Source organism: Phaseolus vulgaris, chromosome 3 (genome assembly GCF_000499845.2).
Source record: "Phaseolus vulgaris cultivar G19833 chromosome 3, P. vulgaris v2.0, whole genome shotgun sequence".
Taxonomy (NCBI): domain Eukaryota; kingdom Viridiplantae; phylum Streptophyta; class Magnoliopsida; order Fabales; family Fabaceae; genus Phaseolus; species Phaseolus vulgaris.
The window spans coordinates 32,455,306-32,461,602 of NC_023757.2; positions in this window are offsets into that span (position 1 = coordinate 32,455,306).

Sequence of the window (6,297 nt, forward strand, 5' to 3'; positions counted from 1 at the left end):
TATAAAGATTATTTGGAATCATAATAGTCATGAGCTTTGAAGATATGTTCTAAATCAAATTACATCAATTTTGCACTAAAATGTTATTTAATCCAAATATTAAATGAGTTTATAGTTTAGTTTGCTTTGAATGGATTTTTTTTAATTAATTTGATTCAATCCAATCTGGAAATCCTTAAATAGATAATTTTTTTTCCAAAAACGTATTGCAATAAATAATAATCATATTTGACGCATACAAAATCATATTACGTTGGAATAACTTGATCTTTACTGTGGATTTGTTTTCACTTACCACATGTTGGAGTATTTGATACTAAAAATAATATAACACTTTAAACTCATACTAGTAAAAATAAATCACATAACTACTTAATAAAATTGACATATATTTATTAAAAAAATTACAAAAAATATTCAATTAGAATTTTCATAATAATTATAAGTCATGTAATAATTTTTTAAATATATAAAATTAGACTAAAATATAATGTTCAATACATTTTCTCTTTACTAAAATCTATTTCAGTTTTTATTTTATATTTTGGAAAGATTCATTTTGGTTTTTGGTCTCTCCAGTTTGGAATATTTCTCTTTGAAACAATGGTTTTTTATTTACTTTGGGACCCAATTTTAAACTCATTTGTAATTTTAAACCCTAAACCTATATTATGGAGATCAGCAATTTTCATGTAACCGAATATAATAGAAAAAAATTCAAATTTTGAATCAGTAAAAGATAGTTCAAAATTGTCCCACAAAATAAAAAATAATAATAGTTTCAAAAGGATCATATACAATATTTTAAAACTTATATTTGTAACATCCTATTTTACTCATATTTAATAACATAATATGTATTAACATGTAATATTTAATTAACATATAAACATATTCTATTATTTTATATTATATTTTAAAATATATACTTTTTCATAAAGATTTTAATATATATATGTGAAAAAAATAAAAACAAAACATTCAAATAAAAACAATTGTTTTTCTGGCTTCATACTGAATAGTTATATCACCTACAACCCATTTGCTGCTGGTAAATTAACATAATCATCACATATTAAAAAAAACAAATTGAAAACAAAGCATAGGGTAAGCTAACTATTTTTCAGAATTCTAATATAAATTTGAGTTTTAATAACAAACATAATCATTTTCATAATTTGCACAAAATCATCACATGTTTATCACATTCATCATTCACATTACTCTGGTCAGATTTCTATTGACCCACATACTCAAACACTTGATTTTACTTTCGAAAGACTCGTGTACTGAAATTAGCATTTAGAGACATGCACATGTCACACTATTAACTGTGAATCAACACAATCATGCGCATAATCATCTCAATATCTCATCATTTCATCATCTCATAGGACAAGGTAGATCCATATGATTTGTTGATCAATTCTTTTAAACCATAGACTTAGTCAAATGAACCTCCTTCGACTCTCACTAACTTATTAACTTCGTCTATATGATTTTGTTATATCAGTAGAATCATGATCATCTCATTCACAGGATACTCACAAATCAATACACCCTAATAAAATCTTAACACAGTATTTCCTTTCCTGAAAATACTATGTCTCGATCACACTTTTACCTCAGTGCATACTTCATTTAACACATCAATACACCTTCAATCACATTATATTTTAAACTTTCTAAACACTCCAAATATATCTAAAAATTTACCTAACAACAATAAGCAATAATAAACTAGGCTTTTAAAAAAATTAATTAATTTTTTTCTTGTTTTTAAAAAAAATGGCTTGAGCAAAAAAAGTTTTGTTTTGAGCGAAAATGAACCAGCATGCACCCAGAATTTTTGGCTTGAGCAAAAAAGAAACAGTGTGCACCCAAAACTTTTGGCTTGAGTGAAAAATGTTTCGTTTGAGCAAAAATGAACTAGCGTGCACCCATAATTTCCCCATTTTCACTTGAATGAAATCTCATCTCATTTAAGCGAAAATGGACCCGAGAGTACCTCATATTTTCATTCAAATTGTTATTTTATCAGATATACTCAACCAAAGTAACAAATTCTCTGCTAGACTTAGATAATTACTCTAAATCAACATCAAAACAACCAATACTCAGCAACATTATCTTTAAGTGATTCATCAAACTATTTAATTACATTCATTTACTTATTCAAATAAAAAAATATATAATTTTATAAAATCTATCATATCTAAAATTTCACATTCTAATTTTAATAAAATTCTAATATACTTAAAACAAACAATTCTGCAAGAAATTTTGAGACTAGTGACCACGTAACCCCCACATCCAGATCTTCTAGTCTAGGGTTCTATTGAAAATTTAAAATTAGTTTCCCTTACCTGATCTTGAGCAGATGCTCACTAAGAGTTCCCAATCTATCAAAAGCATAAAGATAACTTGACCTACACCAGAAAGTCCTGATAAAAATCTAACTATATCACTAGGACCCTGAGCTAACATAGATTAACCCTCAAGGTAAACGAGTCACATGCAAAGCCTAGACAAAGACAAACATAATAAGTTCATAATTTGACTCAAAGAGAAGAGCAAAAAAATGAACTTACTCTATCAAAGATTCGTATCGGATAGTCTTGTAATATTCACTGTCAGGAGTCTAATGACAGACTCTAATATAGGGGTGGCAATACGAGCTGGCTTGCCCCACATTTAGCCTGCAAAATGCAGGTTGGATTGCCCTGCCCAACATAAGGAGTGCTGGTTCATTTCACTGGCCCACCCCGCATAAGAGGTAACCCGCAAGTCTACGGGCTAGCCCGCATAAGAATTTTTTTTTAAAATTAAAATTTAATTATAAAAAATATATTTATTCTAATGAAAAATTAAAATTTCATCATTGTTTTAATTCATTCAATTAAGATAAAACAATGTAAAGGCATTCAAGTATGAACGTTGTTAAAAGACTTTATTAAAAATAATTAAAGTTTTGTTTTGCATATATTTTCCTTTTATATGTATTTTATCAAAGTTTTGCTACAAAATATTTTAATAAAATTTCTTCTTTATATTATGTTTTATTAAAAAAATTTAAATGTAAAATTTTACTTAAAACTTTAAGTTGTGTTTACTGCTAGGACAAATGTTCCTTGGATGTTTCGAATCGATGGAATACATGTCTTAATTACTGTGGAAAAATCAGGTTTAGAGTTACTCGTATTTTTCGTGAAGGGAATGCGTGTGCTGATAAGTTGGCTAATTTAGGATTTATTCATAGAGAATCCTTTTATTGGTATAATATGCTTCCATCTAGTCTGTTCTTAGAATTCTTTATTAATAGGTACAGTCTACCCATGTATCGTTTTTGTTAACATATGTGTTTTGGTCTAGTCCCCCCATATTTTTGTATTTTCTTTCTTTTTATTTTTTTTTAATAATACTTTTTTCATGTGATGGCAAATGATTGTTGTTATTTGAGGTGTCAAGTAGCATAATGATGCTTATCATGAAAGTTTTTTTTTAAAAAAAAAAACTTTACTTAAAACTAAATTCACTCTTATTTTTAATATTAATTTTTTTAGATAATTAAAATAAAACATACTTTTTTTGGTACATTAAATTTATTTATTTTTAAATAAAATAAAGATCACACTGCAATAATAATGTGTGAATGAGATAAGATTTTTTTGTATAAAAAATAAAATAATTTTTTTTATTTATACGGGTTAGTGGGCCAACCTGCCCCGCCCCGTTGTTGGTTCGTGCGGCTACGGGTTATGCGAGGTGGGCCTAAGGGAGTTAGTGTGCTAGATTAGTGAGCCCGCCCCACACTTTTTAGTAGCGGGCCACGGACCGACCCACATGGTCCGTCCCGCATTGTCATCCCTACTTCAATCGTCAAACTGATGAACGAGGAGGTCATCATAATCTTAGAGAAAACAGAAAGAAAATGAAAAGATAAATTTTTAGAGAGATGATAATTCTTTTAAAAGAAATCCTGAAAAACTGAATTTTCTATTTATAACTTTTTTTTATTTTAATAATAATATATTCAGGTGTTATTTAAATTATATCACTTCTTCTCTAAGATTATTTTCCTTACAACTTTAATCTTAAAAGAATTTACAAATATTGTATTATTTAAAATATATATATATATATATATATATATATATATATCACATGGATAAAATAACATTAAATAGTAATTTAATTAATATAAGAAAAAAATAAAACATTATTAAAAAAAAAAAAATTTAAGAGAAGGTATAAGTCATCACACATACTCTGCAAAACTTATTTTATCAAATCTTATCAAACTCCCCACTCTTATCAATTTCTAATGACACATTCAAAATAAAGTATGAAGAAAAAATTAAGTTATAAATCAATTGAATTTCAACCAAAAGCATCAATGCCCAATGAAACATTCAAAATAAAGTATGAAGAAAAAAAATAAGTTATAAATCAGTTTAATTTCAACCAAAAGCAATCGTAACTATTGGCTTATAAAAGTCCACGCCTCTATTCAATTAAACACAACTGACACACAGAAATTTTGGAGAAAGAAAATAAGAAAAATGAGATAGTAGAAATTTTTTCAATTATTTGATATTATTTCAAAAGTATCGAATTCCTTTTTATTATCATTTAAAATTAAAAGAAGATCTCTATATATTTATATTTATTTATCTATTTTATAATTAATTTTATTTGGTAGTGTATTCTTACTTTCTTCTTATCTATTTTATTTTATATTATTTATAAGTATCTTTATTCAAAGTGTTTATTATCTCATCTTATCTAATGATTTGATGATTTCATGCCATTTATGAATATATTTGATTTGATGATTTATTAATGTCATTTATGACTATATTTGTTCAATATCATTAACATCATATTATTTAATTATTTATTATTTATTTATAGATGTTATTTTTGTTTGGTGAAATATCTTTAACCTCATGTTGTATAATTATTTCATGTTATTTAATTAATAATAGTTTTTATTTACTATATGTATTTCTTAGTTTAATTTAGACAACGACAATAAAATAGAGTTTGGAAGAAATTCGTAGTTTGAGGTTTAGCCATGAAGATTTATTTACACTAAATTTAAGCAAGATAAAATAATTTTTCATAATTTTATTAATTATGGTAGTCAGAGTAGTCACGACACAAATTCAATTTTTTTAAAATATATTAATTTTTTATTATTATTTAATATATTGACATGATATTTGTTCTCAATTTTTTATTTTTGTTTATCTCTTGTATGAAATAAAAATGAGATATCAATTTAAAGAGATTAATGCATCAAATTATTCCAATAGATTCACAGTAGTCATCACAACAATCTTTCCTAGAAGGAGTTGTAACAAGGATATAACAGCAACATATAGAGAAAAATAGGTATATAAACATTGATTTTCTTCTCATATATAAATGTCTAGAAGGTAGGATAATTGTTATTTTTTTTTCTTCCTCCCACTACTCACATTAATTTTTTAATAAATATATTTTTACCAGTCTTATAAATGTTATAATAGTGTAAGTAAAGAAAGATTGTGACTAAATAAAACTTCTCATTTCTTTATATATATATATTAGATTTTTTTAATATTTTTTTCATATTTAACTTGCTAAAATATTACTAAATTAATAATGTCATAAAATTGGAAAGAGGAAAAATATTATAAAAAAAACACACGGTTTTGTGTGCAAATTCGAGTTAAATATATCTCTACTTAAAGTATAAAGGAAACTTTAAAAGAATTAAAAAAAATTCATTACAAAAATATTACTTTGGTATTGGGCTTCCATGATAACAATACATAAGAAGATGTAACACCTTTTTTCAATTTTATCGAATTATTAATTTAGTTGTATTATGATAAATTAAGAAGGAAAAAATTATTTTTTTTCTTTGACAAATACATCGATATAACTTAACTATGCTTTTAGTTCTTTTCATTTCACAATCATGAAAGACTAAAATATAATTCAACCATTTTAGTGTGTTGGTAGCAAAATTTATTAAATATTTGACAAAAAAACGACGAAGAACTGAAATTGCAAAATAATAATATCTGAAAACTTGCTTTATACAATTCAAATCCATGATACCAAAATGACATAAAAAATGAAACTAATTTATATTCATGTTTTTGATCGGAAGGGATTAACAAGCGAAACTAAATCCAAAGAATGAGGAGACATATTGCAACATTATGAGCAATCATTTTTAAGGATTAGAGGAACACATATATCATCTTAATAGCGGTATGGAGAAGATGCAGCACACACACACTA